Source organism: Passer domesticus, chromosome 5, assembly GCF_036417665.1.
Source record: "Passer domesticus isolate bPasDom1 chromosome 5, bPasDom1.hap1, whole genome shotgun sequence".
Classification (NCBI taxonomy): Eukaryota; Metazoa; Chordata; class Aves; order Passeriformes; family Passeridae; genus Passer; species Passer domesticus.
The window spans coordinates 48,928,733-48,949,452 of NC_087478.1; the positions used below are offsets into that span (position 1 = coordinate 48,928,733).

The 20,720-nt window shown below is 49.8% G+C and overlaps 1 long non-coding RNA gene across 6 annotated transcripts; it reads left to right on the forward strand.

Annotated features, from left to right (window-relative positions):
* Positions 1 to 14: 14 nt before the first annotated feature.
* LOC135300617 (uncharacterized) lies at positions 15 to 9,296 on the forward strand. Of its 6 annotated transcripts, none has more exons than XR_010362420.1 (4): positions 15 to 4,181; positions 4,357 to 5,118; positions 5,400 to 8,797; positions 8,891 to 9,296. It is a non-coding gene; the product is annotated as an uncharacterized LOC135300617 (long non-coding RNA). The 6 variants fall into 6 exon arrangements; XR_010362421.1 differs by having other exon boundaries at positions 5,400 to 8,398; positions 8,609 to 9,296; XR_010362419.1 differs by having other exon boundaries at positions 5,400 to 7,325; positions 7,492 to 9,296.
* The last annotated feature ends 11,424 nt before the right edge of the window (positions 9,297 to 20,720 follow it).

The window sequence follows — 20,720 nt, forward strand, 5'->3', positions numbered from 1 at the left end:
GGAAAGGCGGCTGTAGCCACCTGGGGACCGGCCTCTTGTCCCAGGCAACGAGAGGACGTAGTCACAGGCTGCACAGGGGGGTTCAGGCTGGACATCAGCAGGAATTTTTTCACAGAAAGGGATTAGCCACGGGAACGGGCTGCCCAGGGAGGCGGTGGGGTCACTGTGCCGGGGGTGTTTAAGGGAAGGCTGGGAGCGGCACTCAGCGCCATGGGCTGGCTGACACGGTGCAGTTCGGCCTCAGACGGCACTCCATGGTCTCAGAGGGCTCTCCTAAACCTCACTGATTTGGTGATTCTGTGAAATTGCTTGGCACAATTACAGTCAGCAGTGACGTGAGGAACCATCGGATGCCAGCAGATGTGGACACCGCTCAGCACAGCTGTGTGCAAGGCCACTGCACTGCCGTGTGTGCGGCAGGATCGCCAGGCTTCTTCACGTTCTTCTGCTCTGCAATGTGTGTGGGGGCAGTGGCTGGCTGTTCAAATGGTTTTCCTGCCTCCATCATGACAGCACCATCACTGGGAGAAGGCTTTGATTTCCTAGAGAAATGTGGTCGCCTTGTTGCTTTGTGTGTCATCTTTTCCAGCTGCTCCTGGCTTCTGAGCAACTACCAGGCTCCCAAACCCCACTTTCTGATGCAGACCAAAAAAGGCCCACAACCCCAGCATTGTACTCTTTGAGCTGGAAACTCCTCCGTGACTAGGAACCAGGGCTGCCCATGGCCATGACCTCTCCTGCTGGCTGACAGGGTGGGTAGTGTTTGCAGTGTGCGGCCCCGTGAGCCTCCTGCCTGCATACCTCAAAACACTGGCTGGGCTACCAGGGGAAAGAGTGTGTTGTTAATAATCATTTTATAGTCCCGGGTCTAAGATGTGATTTATTTATGAGGGGAAGCTGAATGAGAAATGCAGTCCTTCAGGTGGGAGCTCTGTGAAGCAAAGACTGACATCCCGACCCTGGCCGCTGACTGGAGTTTTACATCAGTGAAGCTCCAGAATTGATGAGCCACACCCTGGTCTCTGCACGAAGAGCTTGCTGGGCTCGGCAGTGCTCCAGCACTTGGCTGTGGCTGCAGGTGATACAGGAAGATGGACCCAAACTCTTCTGAGGGTTTTTTGCACAGCTAAAGACAAGAGGAAGGGGTTGCGAGTTGCAGGATGGAATTACAGTGCAACACGAGGAATAAAAATCACACTCAGGGTGGGTAAGCACTGTTTCTTCAGCCCAGAGAAGTGGTGCAATATCCATCCCTAGAGACAGTGACAATTTAGCTGGGCAGATTCTGTCATGTCCTGAAAGAGACCCTGCAACACAAGCAAAGGGTTCACCCCGCAGAACCCTCCCCAAAGCTGGCTGCTAAAACAGAGAGCTGGCCAAACAAATGTCACACAGGCAGAACTCGAGCCCGCTGTCCGCCCCTCGCCCCGGCGGGACTGCTCCGTGCTGCGGTGTCCGTGTGTCCCGCTCTGTCCCCGGGGCTTTGCAGGGTGTCCCCCGCCGGGCTCCATTTCCAAGGCTGGAGTGTCGCCGTGTGGTCAGTGCCCGGAACTGCTGCTGCAGGAGCGGGCCTGGATTCAGGGTTTGCGAAGGTGAGATGTTTCTCCTATTTTACAGCAAAGGGGGAAAAAAGGTTTTCCACACACATAGGAGAACACCTGTATAACGTGAATAATTTCCTTGCGCCCAAAGGGATTGCTCAGAGCCCCCTGGGCGCTGGCTGCAAATCAGACTGGCTAAAAGAAGTTGCAGGACCTAATTTCTCCTTCTGCCCACTTCTGCTACTAGAGCTGCAAGGAGCTGAACAAGCAGTGAATGTTTCCTTTGCTGGCAGCTCCTGCCATTCAAAAGAAAGACAATAAGCACCACTCGCCTGAGGTGAAAGACTAGACCTGCTGACACTGACAAGGCCAAAACCTGTAGGTGTGATGAGCCTTGTTTTGTGCTGCTCCAGTGAAGTGTGCACGTTGTGCATGTCCTTCAGTACATCCCCGAAGCATCGCCTTTGTACACGTGTGCTGGCTGACCCTGCCCTTTGTGCACAGCTGCCCCAAAGTGTCCAAGATTGATTGGATTCTCTCTGGGTGAGGTGGAGAATGAATCTGCATGCCCTAAAGCCATGTCTGTTTCAGTAGTAGTAGAAATCCATTGCCTGATCGCCTCCTCCCAAGGGGAGAAGTAATGAATTGCTGATGAAAATGGTTACCTAAAATCCAAACTGTAAGGTTAGCCAGAATTTAAAAAAATCCCAGGAAGCGGTTTCTTTTCAGGAATAGGTCTGATTAATTTTATGAAAATTTTGAAATGCAGCTTTCTCTTGAAAATTGGGCACATTGCTTACAGTCTACAGTATGGCTTTAATCAAGAGGGCTTAGTTTGCACATACAGAGATTTTTCTGTCCCCAAGTACACAATCCATGAAAAGTTTGACTCTAAGAGTCGAAACTCCCTTCTACCTGTCTTTCATCACGTGTAATAAGGAGTCTGCTAGCAGATCACACGTTGCATGACTGGTTAGCTTCTTGGCACTCAGATGTATTTCTGTGTACTGGGGCTGTGCTGAATCTCATGTTTCTGGCTGCTTTTCTGCTACTGTTTTCAGTGTCAACACGACTAACTCTGCACTAACATCCTCCTTGATTGCCCTGTTGTCTGTTTTTGGGGGAACTTTCAGTGAGTAAGTGTGGGCAGTGTATTCCCTGCCCATCACTGCACAGCCTGCCTGCCCTATCCCTACCCCACTCCTGCTGGGTGCTGCCAACACCTGCAGCAGCCTCTGCATGGGGCAGTGGGACACAGCCCTGTTGGGGTGGAATAGGGGACTGCTTTCACTGGGTGTTTTCACTGTCCTTCCTCTGAAATTTCCTGCATTTAGGATTCTCCAAGGTTTATCCAGAGGGAAGTTGGGGGAAATAGGCAATGCTCTGTAGTAGATGTGTTGTATTTCCACATGCACCAAACATGTTTCAGTGCCCCTGGACTTCGTCCCCACAGATTTCTTCTCCCAGACAAGGAGATAGGTCTCAGGGGCATCTGGTGCAGATGCTACCTCTGTGAAAGCATTACTCCCAAAATCAGTACTTGCAACCTGAAAAACCCTAAAGGCAACCTAAAGTCTAATGGGTTTTCTGAGACCCTGCAGGTGGAAAGTGTGAGCTATGGCTTGGCTGATCATTTTTTATTTGTAAGGCAACTTTTAGCCTTTCCAATCCATGGCATGACTACACTCTTTTGCACAGTCCAGGGGGACTACTGGTCTGGCAGGGTGCTATCAAGGCTTGTGGTCCTTGGGATGAGCCCATGGGATGTTGAGCTCCACAGCGGGATAGCAACAGGGCATATGGGGACCACATCTCATGAGCAGTAGTAGAGTGAGGGGTGGGAAACAGGCAGAGACTTGCCCTCATTATGCATGGGTCTAACATGCCCAATTACCCCATCCTCTCCTCACCTCTGCAATGTAAAAGACTGTTGTTGAGGGTGGTCATAACTCATGGTGAACACCCTGCCTCCCCCTTACTCCTTTCACACCCACTGCTCTCCATTTTCCTTCCAGAAAAAAAATGTGTCTTTGATGAAATGAAATGGCTCAGTCAAAGAACCCCTCAAATGCTTGGGGACCCCTGCAGTTGGCCACCCTTGCCCACTTCCCAGCTCTATTTCTGGCCGAGTTTGGAGTTTAAGTGGGCTGACCTTGTGCCCTGACTGCCCTGGGGGTCAGTGATGAAAGCGGATGGAGGCTTCACAGTCAGGTCTCTTGTGTGTGACTCTTTTGTTCCCAGGACAAGGGTGTGCAGTGCCTGGGACAGTGCTTAATTGTTTGGGGGCACTGCTTTACCCGTCATGCCCTTCCCCGGGTGGCCCCAGCCCTTCTTGCTCATGCGTGGGAGGGAGGCAGCTTCCCCACTCAGGGTAAGGAGGAGGAAGCAGAGTCTGGATTGCTTGGGATCATTTCTGGCTGTTTATCAATCTGTGTCATAAATTCTGCAGAGTGCCAGAAAGCAGAAAGAGAAATAAAGTTAAAAAAAAGGACTTCCTGGCATTTTGTGACTCCTGTCTATCACTGGGTGTATCTTTCATTGTCCTTCTGTGCAAACAAGAGCAACATCACCTTGTCCCAGCCAGCTCCTGTGTCCATGGGATTCACCCCATCACTGAGACCTCCCTCTGCCCTTCTACAGGTACTTTAATGGGGAAAGTCCTGTGTCAGGCCTGAGGCATTTGGCTTAGTCCAAGTGGAGGCAATGGGTTCACACCAGGGAGGGCAGAAAGTTTGCATTGGTCTTGTGGGTGTGCAAGCCTAGGGCTGGATTTATTGAGACTTGTGGAAAGTTTGTTGGGTTTTTTTTCTGGTAGATCTGAGCTGGACACCACACTTGGCACTGCCCTGAAGACATGCAGAGGAGTGGTAGGTTTTCTGTAGGTGTGCTTGGACAGGAGAAGGATGCTGGACAACCTGTGGGCATGATGATAAAGAATTGAAAGTTTAAAAAGCCTTGCCTGGTGGAGGTGGGTCAGCAGAGCTCAGCACAATCATGAAGCAAGCCTTGTACCACTCAATACCTCTTTGGCTGCCCCCTCAGCATCTTTCTTTTCCCAACGAGTCCTTCCTCTGTGCTTCACATCTTCATTAGAGCTGGAGACTGGGGCAGGAGCCTCCACAGCAGGCCCTCCCCTCTGCCATTTCGGGGAGTGACTGTGCAGAGGAAATGGATAAAAGGAGCCCAGGGTCAGGGTTTAATTACCCCATTGCGTGCAGAGACGAGTGATGGACAGAGACTGTCAGTGGGTCACTGATTAGCTGCCACAGAGCAGACAGAGGAGGGGGGAAATGTGATGAGCTCCTGGGACAGGCCAGTGCTGGGGAGATCTGTGAGACATGGAGATGGCAGCTCGTTGTGAAAGACACTTTTTCTTTTAGTTGTTTCCTCGGTCTTTCATCCCACTATTTGTCCCAGATCCATCAGGAGTCCTGTGGGCTAAACAGTCTCCTGCTGTGCCGTGGCTGCTTTGCTGGCTAGGGACAAGTTGCTGCTGAGGTGGCAGGTCCCCTGGGGAGATGGAGAAGAAGGGATGTCTCCTGCCAGCTGTGGCGATCTCTTGTCTCCCTGTGGCAAGGTGGCAATGAAGGATGGAGGGAGGGGAGATGGGAAAGACTAATGAAAGCACATGAGGGAAGGAAAGGAAGAAGGCTGAATGAAATGGCTGCTGGCAGGTGAGGTGTAATACACAGATAGTGCTCCTCTGTGCTGGAGTGAAGTTTTCCTTCAGTAAGATCAGCCCAGCGAAAGTGCAAACCAGGCTGCCTCCTTTGGACGTGGCTGAATGCCTCAGGTAATAAACCTGTCTGGCATCTGCTGGGTCTGGACTGAGAGAGACCAGTTTTATTCTCTTGGCAGATTTGGTGACCTGGTTCTGTGTAGCAATATGCAGAAGAAGCAAGTTTCAGCAAGTCTTAACTCTTCTGCTCCTAATCCCAGAGGTAATTCTGCCTCCTTTCCTTCTCATCCTCATATCAAGCCCTTGTTCCTCATCCCACCATGCTGTCTCTGAGCCCAGCCTCCCTTTTCCTACATTTAGACAACTCAAGTCAACTCATATCCCTGCCCCTGCCCTCGAGTCCTGCCATACAGTGTCACACCTCACACACAATCTTCTTCCACCAGTCCTGTTACCTTTGGGCTCAAGACTCCTCTTTCTTCTCTACAATCCCTATCACACACCCTCTTTTGGAGTCTGACCTTCAGTTTCTACCTCCATACACAGTGGTCCCCCAAGGTCCTGCTTCCCATGTTCACTCTCCCTGTCATTCCTACCCTTTCCTCTCCCATTCTTGCTTTTCCTCACTCATCCCTTATCCCTCTTTCCTGTCCCCTTCACCCCTGATCTCCCAGGGTTGTTTGCGTTGATCGTTTCTGGAATCATGAGATCACTGTTTTTTTCTGTCGCTCTCAGTGGGAACATCACATTAAGGAGCGTGGATAAGTGACCGGGGGCCATTGGGGTGACTCTGGCACCCCCTCTCCCCACTGTCCCTACCCCCTCTTCTTCTGTATCAAAGGAAGCTTTGTTGTCCAAAAGCAGAAAGAGAAAAGCAGATAAAAAGGCGGAACATGTGATCTCATTGGCTTTATTTAGACATCCAGCTATCCCTCCTCTCTTCTTGATTCATCCAAAATTATCTAAGTAAGAATCCAAAATCCATCCTTGGGCTTCTCATTTCTGAAAGCGATGGTGGTAGATTCTTTTTTCCAAAGGGGCTCCAACAGCTGACCTCTTGGTCTCCACAAGGTGCAAAGATGACCCTGATGGGGCTCTCTAGACACTGTAATGCCTTTGATTAGAGTCTTCACATCAGGAGTGTGGCATCCCACCATGTGAAGGAGAGTTGAAGAAGGGAGAAGCAAAGCCTTTTCCTTAAAGTTTCACCATTGTTTAGTGAACAATTCCAAGAGTATCCAGCAACACATGGCTCCATTGCAGCAGGAGCACTGCTTGGTGGGGAGGTTTAAATTTGCAGCGTTAGATGCACAACATTTGAATTAACAAGTTTCTGGATCTTGCAGGGACTTGGGGTTTTTTGGTTTTTTTTTTGACAAGGGCAAAATTCTTCATCTTGGGGTGCTTTGGTTGTCTTTAGTGATGGAGATGATCAGCAAGTGAGCACCCTGTACGACAGAGCTACTGTGGGAGCGGCGGAGCACAGCTGAGGTTGCAGGAAGGATCTCTGTGTCTTTGCTGGGATTCTTTTAGATGCTATCGAGCCAGGAGGCAGGAAAAAGGATTATTATGTATTCCTTTGTTGTTACATATTGAGAGAGTTTGAGGCTTTCCAGTGAAAGCTGCCCTGCATGCTGATTTTAAACAGTATGGTTGACTAAGCAAAAATCCTTATTGTGGGCAGAGCTGTACGAATATAAAGAGTTGGTCAGTGCATCGTTTTCATGATGTTTTAACCAGCTTGGTTAAAATCCACCAGACAAGAAGTCCTTCTAATATGGGAATATAATGGCCCTTTTATCTGTAGTCCATTCCCCTTCTCTACAGGAGTAAAAATCCTCTGCATAACGCCTTGCATCCACAGCTTTGTATGCGTGTGTGCGGGATGTGGCTAAGGCTGAAATTTAATGATTGTTTCCAAAGTAGCGAAGGCAATAAATGGGAGAAGAGTGCAGAAAGCTTGGCAGATGGATGCAGGCAGCATATGCCGTGTTCATCAAACACATGACAAGGGCTGAGATCGACTCAGGACAAAGGGTGGTCACAGGAGTGAAGAGGGTCCGTAGAGAAGAAGGTGAGCAGAAAGGCAGAAAGATTTGCATCAGGTGAGAATGAAGAATTTTATTTTGTTGTAGAACACAGTATCAGTGAAGTATATACCCAAATGCTATGAAAGGAAGGGAGGTGGGAATTTGGTTAAGGAATTGTTTCTGTTGCAGAAAGGTCACTGTAGAAGTTGCAGTGACTTTGGCATCATGTGATCTTTTACAGCTCTGTGTACGTGTAAGGTGACTCAGTGAAGCAGTATGTGCAAGGAGACTATAGCTGGAAGGATGCCTGTGGGAATGCCTGAAGTATAATTTCAATGGGGTGTGGGAAGACAGGATGTTCATGGGGATTTGCCACAACTTTTCTGTGGTGAGAGATCACGCACAAGAAGATTTACAGCAACAGTGCAGGGAAACTATGTGACACTACAACCCATCCAACAGAGAGTGTCAGCTCCAGCTTACAACCAACTGAATCAGTAAATGTGGAGGCAAGAAAGAGACTTTTTTTTTTTGTCCTCCCATGTGTTTTTTAATAAATGCCAAGTTCCCATAAAAATTTAGACCCATTGTAGCTGCCACTTGACTTCTGTCAGTTCTGGGTCCCTATCATTTGATTTTCCTGAAACAGGCACCATGAGTCAATTTGCAAGATATTTCCATTAGCATGTTGGGTTGATTCAACTTATATCCTGCCCCGTTGTGTCTGACTCATTCTTCCCCATCTCTAAGAGAAGCCCAGTGGAAGCAGAGGGGCCTTCACATAGATGCTCAAGGTCTCTATCAGATAATAGGTGAAGAAATATTTGCCATGACCAAGCTATGGTCATTTTTTGCCATTCCTTAGTCACTTGGCAGCCAATGGAGGGAAGAGGCGAGAGCAGGGTGGGGGAGAGTAAATGAGACAGAGAGACGAGAACAAAAGATTCTTTTGTGGTACAGAGAGAGAGAAAAGGGAAAGCATCACCAAATGCCCAGAAGCCATGTTTGTAACAAGAGACCTATTCTCTCAGCTACTTGGAAAACAACTTGGAGTAAAAGGCCCTGGTTGAATTAACCCTTCATGGAGGTGATTTACTGAGTGTGAAGGAAAGAGGCATGGCCGCGGGAGATATGATCTGTGTGGAGAGGTAGCAGTCTTGACTCTTGGGTAACTTAAAAACAGGATTGGTTGTCTGGGAAGAGGAGCTAGGGATGGATGGTGTTGGGTGATTTGGCCATACTGAAGTTTTAAAATGTCAGATATCCTTTCTTCATTGGACCTTTGGTTTGGGAGCAGATCACCAGAGGGGTTTTTGCAGCATATCAGGTGATGACTTTTTGATCGATGTTTTTCCTAGGGATGCTATGGAGTAAGGAAAACACCACCCCTAAAATATACAGCTTACTGCAGCATAATCTTGTCCCATCACAGCCTCTGTGAATTCAGGTTCTATTGCTGGCCTTCAAAAACCCTCTCCTCACACATTGTGTATCTCTTGCTCATGTTTTGGTCCTCTCTTTGACTGAGAAGAACAGTTTTACTGGAGGTAGGGGTTCTCTGTAAAACTGAAACTATGCCAAATCATCAATTTCCAAATAAACAACCACTTTTAATTTGTTGTCATCGTTCCCTCCCTTAGCCTCCTCCACATTATTTATAAGGAATTTTCCTCTTTAATTGAGTGGATCTCTGGGCAAAAGAAGACTCTAGGCTGATGGTACCAGAAAAAGCTCCAGTCAAGGAAAGAAAATCTGAACCTATTTGAAGATAAACATGGAATATCAGCATATGCTGTGTGAGTTTAACTGCAAGCTTGCTTCTGGGTGCCCTAAAGAAGCGAGACAGATCTCAGAGAAAGCTTCCTCCCCTCATAAAAGTGCAGGAGGGACAGCAACCTGCCTCTGGATCCTCCTGACACAGTGCCAGGCAAAGGGCTGCAAAGAGCAGTGGAAAGACATTTCTCCTCTCTGCTTCATCGTCTCACCAGCTCAGCAGCAGTGTCCTCCCATCATGGGTCACCCATCCCCCTGGCCTGATGGTGCAGAGGGGAGGATGCAGTGCCCCTGGAGCCCGTGGTCAGGTGGGCTGCCAGGCGGGTATGAGATGCAAACAGCATTACAACTGTGCTTTCGTAAATAAGCCATCACATGGGGCTCGTGCACGTCTGTTGGAGCAGCAGTTTGGAAACCAGGAAGATCATGTGGCACCAAAGTCTGCAGGCTCCCAGCCCTCCCCCACTCCCTAACCTTCTTGCTCCCTTTCCTTCTCTCTGTCTCTCTCTGTCTTGCTGAGATGGTAACATCAAAAGCTGGAGTTAGATGTTGCTCCCACTAACCTCACCCAGGGCTTTGGGGTACATGTGTTGGCGCTTGGTGCTGGCGTTCAGCCTACGTGCGCTACTCAGACCGCCTGTGCTGTGTGATGTCCCCTGCAAGCCCACCAGGGGAGCTTGAAAACTCAGTCTCCTAAAGGGATTGAAGGACATTTACCCAGAGGGGATGTTAAATATGATTAAAGCCATTGCTCAATGGGATTTTCACTATTGCAGGAGAGTCTGGCAGAAACTGTCTTTTTCTTGGCAGGACGGTTTTAATACTTGGTGGGCACTTACTGGAGTTACTTGTAAGGTCAGAAGAGAGAGTTCTGGAGTTTTTAAACAAAAAAACCTTGAAGTTCTCCACTGCTGCCTCATCCAACTAACTCATTCACAATGGCACAGCAAAGCAGAAGTTTCAGAACATTGAGACATCAGCTGAGCTAAGAGTAGGTGGTGTTCTGTGAACAAAAAATGCTACTACATTGTCAATTAATGCAGGTCTTTGAGCCTTGGCTCCACTCAGGGCCTGCTATTGTAACTGAGGTCTTAGGTACATATGCCAACCAACCTTGCTGAGTGCAAATAACTCTGGGACAGGAAGGAACTGAGGGATTTATTGGGCTGTGCCAGATGAGGCTCAGCCTGTCCCATTGCCCTGGCACTTGGGTGTTGTTGATTACACCTTCTTCTACCATGTTCCTCTAGATATCATTTCCTCTAAGATGATTTTTCCTAGCTTAGAAGCTCAGGATCTGAGTCCACAGTTGACAAGACCTGTACCTTTTCTTGCATTATATATTCCTCCCTGTGCACCTCTGCTGGCTGCACTCTTAGCCTCTCCTCTCCTCTCCTCTCCTCTCCTCTCCTCTCCTCTCCTCTCCTCTCCTCTCCTCTCCTCTCCTCTCCTCTCCTCTCCTCTCCTCTCCTCTCCTCTCCTCTCCTCTCCTCTCCTCTCCTCTCCTCTCCTCTCCTCTCCTCTCCTCTCCTCTCCTCTCCTCTCCTCTCCTCTCCTCTCCTCTCCTCTCCTCTCCTCTCCTCTCCTCTCCTCTCCTCTCCTCTCCATTAGGTTTTGTTGAATTTGGATCTGAAAATGGGACTGGTTTGGACTGAGTTAATATTTACAGCAGATGGGAGTGGGCTTGATGGAAAGAATTTGCCTTGATACAGTGCTGCTGAACTGGTGTGAGTAATTTCACTATGCCTGATTTAAAAGCCCTGTTTATCTTATACCAGAACCTTATTACCAATTGGCAAGCTGTTTGCTGGACCAGCTTTCTATGGATAGGAAAAAGATTATTCAGCAAGTGCTAAAATGGGATTCCCAAAAAGCTGACAAAAATCTTTAGTTCCTCGGTGTCCAGGTGCTCTAGGCTATCTCCTTCTCCACAACCTATGAGGGATCCATAGCAGAACATCTGCATCTTCTTCCCAGTTTGATCCACCAGGCCAAATCTCCTAATTACTAGCCCTAAAAAGGAAAATCATCCTGTATGAGAAATTCCCTAGGCAGGAATCATAGAATCATGGAATCATAGAATGGTGTGGTCAGGAAGAGACATTAAAGATTGTTTAGTTCGACCTCCTCTGCCATGGGCAGGGATGCCACTCATTAGATCACATTGCTCAAAGTCCACTTAACCTGACCATAAACAGACCCAGGGATGGGCAGGGTTGGCAACCAGTCTTTGAAGCGAGAAAACGGGACCTGAAAACCTCTCACAGGATTTATATTTTGACTAGGTTTCCTTGATAGACCAAAATTTCATCCAGTCTAATATAGCATGTGTAAGACATTGTCACAGTGTTACCTATCAAGGGAGTAAAATATTTCAGTATAAATTAAACCCCAAATAAAGGAAAATTAAGACTGTTTCCAAATAAATTATGTCTCAACATGAAAGATTCTACCTGGAGAATCTGGCAAGTTAGTCTAGCTCACAGTGCTGCCAAATCCTTTCCCTCTGCACTTGTTCTGACTCTGCTTTAAAAAACATAACAAAACAAAACAAAAACAAAAAAAAAAGGCAGAAAGAACTGTGTAGTGATGGGTAGGAGATGTTGTGGTCCCGGGGAGAAGCAGAGCCCCATCTCCTTACACAGCTAGCAGGGAGTGGAGCAGGAGAGAGGAGGGTAGCACAGTGCTGTACAGCTGCAGGGCTGCTCACAACAGGGCAGAGCTCCCAGAGAATGTGCTCTTTGTTCCCTGCCTTTAAAGGGTAAGAGAAACACTTATGCATGGCAAATTAGCCCAAAAATGTATTTCTCTAAAACACCCGATTGTCTGGCCAGCTCTGCAGCTGCAGGGAAGTTCCAGGGAGAGAAGGGGGAGGCGGCGGGGAAGGAGGAGGGAGGCAGGGAAGGAGGATATTGATGGCTGGGGGCAGGGGAGGGAGGGGGGCAAGGCAAGATGATTGTGCGAACGAGGGAGAAATTCTCATGCCACCATTCAAACAGAGCTGACCAGTGAGCCAGGGGACTCTTGAGAGAGGGGCCACGTTGGTGGTCAGGGGACCACGATGTCTCCTGGGGGGCAGGGAGAAGAGGGGAGCAGGCAGCTGTGCTGGGGACAGCGTGGGAGCGGTGCCGGGGAGTCCTGCCAGCCCGCAGGTTCAGCTGGGCCATCTGGGCCGGGCTGCTCCGCCAGCAGTGCCATGCTCCTCTAGTCACCGTGCCACGCGTGCCGGGGCTGTGACTGCTCTCCTGCCCCTGAGCACAGTGCACAGGGTTCCACTGTCTTGAGGAGCACAGCCTGTGCTCTTCCCAAGAGGTGGCACTCAGGCTTAAAACTTCCCAAATGTACCTCTCGATTAGGAAATTGATCTGGGCTTCTTAAGAATTTCCAGCTTAAAGCTGATACTCATTTAAAAACTCACAGACCATTGCTGGCGGAAAAGTGATTCCTTGAATTTCCCTGGAGTTTGGGAAGCAAAACCCAGTGATAAGATTCTTGACAATGGCTTGGACTGTGAAGTTCATGGTGAGTGCCACAGTCTTGTCACTGCCCCAAGGGATGCCACTGAAAGCAGTCAGGCCTACCCTGAGCATAGCTGAGATCTCAGAGTTCAGGGAGTGTCTTCCACGTGGTCTGGGATGAGACATCCTCTTCACATGCATGCATTTATTTTATTTTCCATTACCTGCTGATGTGGAAAGAGAGGTGGTGCAAACTGCAGCATTTTGCAGGTACAGCCTTGAGGTAACCTGCCTTGTCCTCACCACTGCTGACTGAATGCTCCTGGGGATATCTGCAGAGTGATCCTGCCTGCAGAAGAAGCAGCTTAGGCAGGCTTTGCCTTTGAGGACACTCAGGGGTGCACTTGCCTGCATAAATCCAGGTCCCAGTGCTCTGTCCTTTCTGCCACATGTCATGGCCTATTTTGGGCAGACACTAACTTCTTCAAAGTCACCAGTGGCACCTGCTGTGAGGGCTGGTGAGACTGGGACGTAGCCTGAGGTTAAGCCAAGCTTAGACTGTCCATGAGAAAAGAGAGATATGAGAATGTCATGTGGGATTTGATTTCAATATATTCCCACGACTGTCCAGCTCAGGTGTAGGATTGATGTTGCCACCAGTTCAAGTTGGTACAGGAAAACTATTTCCAGGTTGCTGTAACACTCATCATGTGACCAAATGTTTTCAAGGAAAACCCTGTAACTCTTCGGGTTTGTAATCCAGAAGTCCTGCAAAGTCCCCTCTCACTGGACTGGAAGACAGGAAGGACAAGTGGACCTGGATGATTTATCTGAACAAGAGGTAGTATCGGCTGTGCTGAGAATTATTCACAGAATCGCAGAATGGGTCAGGTTGGGTCATCTGCACAACCTCCCTGCTCATGCAAGCTCATCCCAGAGCACATGGCACAGGATTGTGTCCAGACAGTTCTGGAATGTGAGGAAACTCCACAGCCTCCCTTGGCAGCCAGTTCCAGTGCATGGTGACCTGCACAGTAAAGAAATTCTTCCTCACATTCAGGTGGAACTTCCTGTGCATCAATTTCTGCCCATTCCCTCTGGTCCAGTTGCTTGGACAATTGCCTATTCTGCTTTGAATCTTGTCTATTAATTTTTTCTTTTCAGAGGTTTCATGAAGATGCTTTAGTTAACACTGGGTATGGAAGTAACTGCTGGATACAGAGCAAGATCTGACTGAGGGAATCCAGTGTGAGAATTTCCTATAGTGGAGAAGCTCATCAAACTTTTCTTGGAGAGGTGTGATGAGCAGAGGAGGGGCTGGGGAGCTGAACCACTCTTTAAATGAAGGGTTGGGAAGCTGCTGGCAACTAGTATAATTCTGTCATCACTACTTTGCACATTTCTTTATGGCCAATTCACTCTCTGGTTTATGCTTACATGGGAGGATGAAAAATGTTAATTTTAATCAAGTCAGCAATCCTTCTTGGCTTTGACACACTTCATTTTCCACTCAGGTGAAAGAGATTCTTCTGCATGCACTGACATATATCCCTGTGATGAGGGGGATCTGTCCTCTGTTCTCTCGTCTCAGACCTTCACACCCCTGCCACTCCTCGTATGTCCCTCCAGAAACACCCTGAGCTGCCACCACACAAACTTCTGCGACCACATTCCATTAACTTAACCTGCATTTTTAAGGCCACAAAGCAACAGTGGAGCCAGTGCTGGGCTTCATGGCTGACCTTCATGGAGTGGGTGGCACCCACTGATGGCAGGCCTGCTGTGAGCTCTGAGATCACTTGTGCCAAGGTGGGACTCAGGGAAACCAGGAATCCAAGCACGCTCCACCACTTTGTGGAGACTCCGAGACCTCCCAGCTACGGCAAGGATGTGGCATCATTGGGTGGGAATGACTGGTACCAGGGAAGCATTTATTGGTAAATAATTTGCTAAGAAATGGGACTTCAAGGGAATGAAGTTGCAAATTCAGACATAATTCAACAAGCCCTTTTGAGTGGAAAGTGAGTGTGGGAGATGGATTTTTAAAATATCAAAACATTTCATTTCAAGGCAGTCTTCCTGAATTATTCTTTTCTAAATGCCAAAATGCTGTGAATGGACATTTTCAAAATGAATTTCTGACATTTTGTTTCAAGCCAGCATTTTGCATTTAAAACTTGACCCAGGCTGAAAGATGAGAGGTCAGTCACAAGACCCTAAAACAATGAAATAAAACTTGCTATTTAATGTTCAGAATAATGTTTCAATCTCCGAGTTATGCCTTTTGAAATAAAAATTAAAAATCACCACAGAGCTCTTATGCATGTTCAGATCAACATGGCCCTACGTGACCCACCTCTGAAGTGGTGGAGTCACTGCAGCAGAAACAGACAGTGTGGTTGGGATAAAACCAGCCAGTAGTGGCCTGAAATGAACAAAAAAATCCCCTTATGCATCCCGGACAGAATTTCACTCTTCTATTGATAAATTTCAGTTTGATCTCGATGAGGCTCTTTACAGAGGGATGTGCTCCTCTTAGGGTTGTTTGCATCCCTTCAGCTGCACTGGTAGCAACAGGCAGAGCAATGGCAAGCAAAGCCCCTGTGCCTGTGGCAGGTTTACTCTGCTGGCAAAGTGGCAACCAAAGTGTTACCATTTTTTATCAATCTCTGGGAGCACTGTCCCACTGATCTCCATGAAAACCAGTGGAGCTCTTCATTCCCACTGATCTCCATGAAAACCAGTGGAGCTCTTCATGGGCATGTGCCCATAGGCACCTCCAGGGATAAAATGCAAGCATAAGCAAAGTTTGGGTGCAAGAAAATCCCTGCTAATTTGGAAAGTGGCCCTACTACTTCTTATAATAGGTGGGCTTGTTGGGGGACAACAACCAAGCAGGACGAAGGACACTGACAGTGTTTTGAGCAGATGCTGTGCCCCCCAACTGCCTCTTCTGTACAAAGACAGGTTCAGTCTCGAGGGACGTGAGGATTAGCCTTCCTCCCCCTTCCTCGCCAGCCCCAGCTCCTCAGTCCCGCTGCCCCGGCCTCCCTGCCATGCGCACGTGGGCCCGGCTGGCCATGAATAGAGTTGGCACGGGTGGGTCCAGCCTGAGCCACTGGGGCTCACGACTGCCGACCTGAATAAGCAGCATAAAGGCACAGAGCAGCCCCGTCGCGGCTCTGTCCCGACCCATCCTCCCCAGCTGCAACAGCATCCGCTGTGGGCCCAGACCGGCCATTCTTATCGAGTCCTTCTGTGCAGTTTGTCTTTCTCTCCCTCTCTCGTCTCCCCCCACCCCCGCCTTTTTTTTTTTTTTTAATCCCCTTTTTTCGAACATATCATTACAGGAGCAACAAAAAAGATGGGACAATACAGCCATTGATGAACTGCTCTCGTCCTCCAGTCCCGATCCCCCCCACTCCCTCCCTCCCCTTCTCTGGTGCGTGCCAACACTCTTTCCACCCGCCCAGGGCTGGAGCCAGCGCCAAACAACCTCTGCTAATAAACAAGAGGAACCAGATAAACCAGGAACACAATAGAGGGATTTGTTGCACTTTAGTGATGGTGGGAACAATGTCAACTCCGTGGCGCAGCTGCATGGACCCCCTCCCATCCTCTCCCCCAAACGCCTCGTGCCCCCCGTGTACTTGCAGCCCAACACTGTGATTTATGAAAGGCCAAAGGTCACTGTGCATTAAAGGGCTTCTTTCTTGCATCATTTATTAACCCCTCTATGACAAGGAGCACTCATTGTGGCAGTGGTGGTGGCACAGGGAGCAGGGCACGGGCAGACTCCATCCCAGTGGCAGCATGCATCTCGCAGAGGATGCTGAGATGCAGGCTGGTGCTTAAACCTGGTTTTACACTGACCTGGTGCTGGGGGGAGGAGGGGAGGCTTTGGTGAGATATGTTTTGGCCAGCAAAAGCAACTCATGACTCCAGCACAGCTCTGTTCATACTGCACTCAGGTCACCGTCTGCCCCACCTACACTTGCTGCCAGGCTGGCTGCTCAGGCTGCTGTCCATGCTGTGGCCATGCACACACTGAGAGCTGACCTGAAGGTTCTGGATTTCACATGGTAGAGTGGACCACGTTGCATCACCAGAGCCTTAAGTCACCCTGTGCTACCAGGTGTTGCCACATGGGCTGCCCATGATGCAGCTGGGCAGAGAGGAGGCAGGGGGTCATGGCCGAGGATCACTCCAAGGTCTCCTTCTCAGGAAAGTAGAGATGTGCCCAAAATCTCTCTGTGGCTCACCAGAGCTGGTTGCCATTGCAGGCAAAGCTGCAGTGTCATCATGCAATATTTTCAAGCCTTCCTGTGTAGCCATGAAGCAGTATCATGAAACAGCAGCATAACAAATCCTTAGACTGATCTTTTTCTCCCGAAATTGCAGTGACCAGGTGAGTTTGGGTGAGCCATTGCAGTAGCAAAAGCTTCAGCACTGAACTTTGATCCCTGAGGTATAGCCCCACATCCCTGGCTGTGCTTGAGGGTTCCCTGGAGACCCTCTCCATGGGCAAGCTTGCTTGGGAGGACAAGAACATTGCCATCACAGGCTGGGGGTGGTGAGAGAGCCCTGGAAAGGGGATTTCATGTCCACTGTAAGAGCAATGGGGCTGTGCTGGCCCCTGGTTGCCTGGCCCATCCCTCCAGGCTCAGCAGAGAGCAGGCTGTGTTGGTGGGCTGAGATATGTCACCCCTCCCGGGATAAAGGGATGGGTAACAAGGGACAAGCTTGGGAGCCCTTTGAATCTGGGTGTCAGGGTGAGCCCCTGCACAGGGCAGAGGGGACATGGAGGCTGGGGTAAAGAGGAAGACGGTCCCACTGCCCAAATGCTGGCTGGTAACTCTGGTTACCAGCCAAACTGCTCCTGCCCTAGCTCTGGTGCCTTGAGGCCATGCTCCCTCACTCATTCTCCCTCACATTCCTCTGGGAGCTGATCAGGGCTTGAATGACACCCCAGATGACTCTTTGCTATTAATTCCTGTGAACAGAAAGGGCTCCTTGTTCTCCCAGTCCTACTCTCTGGAGGAATTACAGGGGCCAAGGCAGCAGGCTGAAGCCTTCCCGACTTAACCCTTCCCCCGGCTCCCCAGGAGTCTCCCTGCATCCAGGGGACTAGCAGAGGTGAAGATCACCCTGGAGCCACCTTGACCACCACAGAGTGTGCCCACTGGGGTCACTCAGTGCTGCTACAGACACAGGTCCCATCGGGAGGATCCCCTTTTCTGGTTGCTCTGCCAAACCTTGTACAATTCCCTTCTTTTCTCCTATAGGGATTTCTCATCTGGTGTGCAGACTGAGAGCATCCAGCTCCCTCCACTACATAACACTGGATATGCCAGACTCCATCCAAAAACAGGCAACCTGGTCTTTCTCCCCCAGCTCTATCCCTCCAGTGCATGCTTTTTGGGGCTAGCCCTTTGGAAGTACACCTGTCCTCTCCAGCAGGAGATGCAGGGGTTAACAGCCAGGCAGGCTCTGTGCCATCTATCAAAGCAGGTAGCAGACAGACATGCTTGCCCCACTCCTCTTTGATCTTCCCAGACCCGAGTAATGCAGGAAAATTGTCCCGTTTAGCCATCACAGGTCCTTGCCATGCCAATGAAACATTAGACTGGCCAAGATGACAGGCCAGGAGCTGCCTGGGGTCTTTGCAATGTTCAGAAATTTTTCTCCTCCCTACTTTCCACAAGGTTTTCGTACACCTCCTCTCTGGAGCAGCTGGCACTGTAATTCACTGCTTTAGAACAAAAAATGCAGCTGAGCAAAGTCTGCTTGGCCACATCAAGGCCATACACCAGTGGCAGCAACATTGTGGTATCCTGCATCTGTGGCATCCCGCACCAACCCTTGGAGAGCAGGTTTTATTCCTGCTCTGGAACCAGGCAGGACTCTATAACCACATCCCAGACCCACTCCCCAGAGAATTTCCTGAGGACTCCCAGCCCCTCCTGAGGTGATGGGGGTGCAGGGCTATGCACCAACCAGCACCATCCAGGCTTTGTTGCCCATGCAGAATGATAATCCCAGAGGAAGACAGCCACTGTGACACCTCTTTAGCTGCCTGAACAGGACACTGGATTGTCAAACTACCCAGTCCACCAGTAAACAACCCAAGGCACTGCCTGCCTGGTATCCCGTAGCAAAACTCCCTGCACAGTCCCTGCAGCTGTCCTGTAACCACGTGGATGCTGTATGGTGCTGCCAAAACCCAGGTAGGGTTGCAGGCAGCTCTTTGCATTTCCTCACTGACTCACACCACTTCCTTTCTCCTCAGGCTGCATTGCAAACAACCAGTTCATCAATGCCCACAACTGGCAACTCAGAGGCACCTGGAAGGGTCTAGGACAAACAGAGGGAGCTTCAGCCAAGAACAGTGAGGGGTGATGAAGATCAGAGCCCAGCAGTGGTTTCTGTGCCCAGCTCGCAGTTGGAAGGCTGCCTATGGCACAAGGCAAATCAAAGGGCTCTTTGGAGAGTGGGGCAGACACAGAATTGAGGAGGGTGACACAAACATGGCCTTCAGGGACCCTCTGCTTCCTCTTGTTCATGGATAAGTCTTGAAAATGACCCACACTCTGGGAGCCTGGGAGAGCAGTCATGACATTGGATGCGAGAGGAATTTGGAGAGAAGGGCATGAGGAAGTGGTGGAGACAGGGCTGGGCTTGGGTGCTCCAGCAAAGGGTACGACCTGGTCCTGATCTCTCTCAGGCTGTCATCAGTCATGTCCCATGATGTCTCACGAGTCAGACCATCTGCAGACTCACAGGTTTTCCAGACATTATAGTGGTCCTTCCCTTTGCTCCTCCCTGCTTTTTCTCAGAGCATCACACTTATGCAATCATCAAATAAAAAGGATAATGCTTTGAAATTTTCTAGTTTTTCCAATTTTCTCACAGCTTCCTCTGTGGGGGGGGTCAAATGGCCACCTCGCCACTAGCTTCCACTTGCCCCCAGGACTGAGTACCGAGATTCCCAGCTATCCCATGGCTATGATGATGAGCTGTGGTGAGGCCCACTGGCATCTTCACACCAAAAGGGACATGCAGTCCTCACTGTGGATGTTTAGTATACTATTTCTGACTGGGATAGCGGGACTTCCATGTGGGTCAGCTGTCCCTGACATCTTCAACCCTCCCATAACCATCTGGGTTGTCTGGTCCTCTGCCTCCCTCTTTCTCCCTCATGGGCAGGGAGACAGACCCCCTTTTCCTCACCAAGCCATGCCCACCAGCCATGTCAGGCAGCAGCAGCAGGCTTCATACTGTCAAAGATGCAAATCCCACTTTGGAGATAGGGTAGGACAAGGGTTTGGCTTTGGTGTGAGAAATCGAGTTTCCCTCCCTAACATGATGTTGGTGTGGCCATTCCCTCTCCCTTCCACAGCATCACAGGGGTGACACAACCACAGCAAATCCACACCAACCTGCCTGGCACAGGCAAGAAGGCAGCAGGGACAAGACCCCCTCCCACCCCCAAATCCCAGACCAGCCCCCCCACCCTCCCAACCACCTGCCCCTCATTGTCTCACGTGCCCACTTCCACATGAAGGGGATTTTGCAAAGAGGAGGTGGTGCCCGCTCGTCCATCCCAGTGGCTGTCCCCATCCTGGCCACTGCCGCCGCCTCAGCTCCTCCTAGCCCGGGCTTCCTCTCCCGTCTTTGGGTCTGGAGCAAGCTGGACGCTCTTAAAAAGCTTTTTATGTGCGTGCGTGTGTGTGTGCGAGTGTGTGTTAATCACATGATTGTCATTCACCTGTATCCTGAACAAAGACTGTGCACTGTTTAAGGCCCAAACAAGAAAGCCAGAAAGGGAAGGAGGGGGGGTTGTTGGGAAAACTGAAGGGGCCGTTGAGAGAGCAGGCGCGCGCGGGAGAAAATCCTTATCAAACTCCCAATTCATGGGTCTCCCTTTCCCTCAGCACACTGTGGGTATTGTTTGGCTGGGGGGTGTGTATGTGTATTTTTTCGAATGTCTGTATCGTCCCCTCCTTGCTCCCCAGCTGTGACGCTGTTTTACTGTATGGAAAGATTTCACAGGGAACCCCTCCCATTTTCCCAGGCAGTCCTGGGACAATACCAGTGCTGTGCCCCCGAGTTGGGCAGGGGACAAAAGCTGGCTCTCGTGCTGGGGATCCTGCTGCTCCTCTGCTGTGGACAGGCTCTCCCCTCTGACTCCTCCCTTGCCGCAGGTGCAGGGGAAGGTGTCACCTAGCAAAAGCCCTCC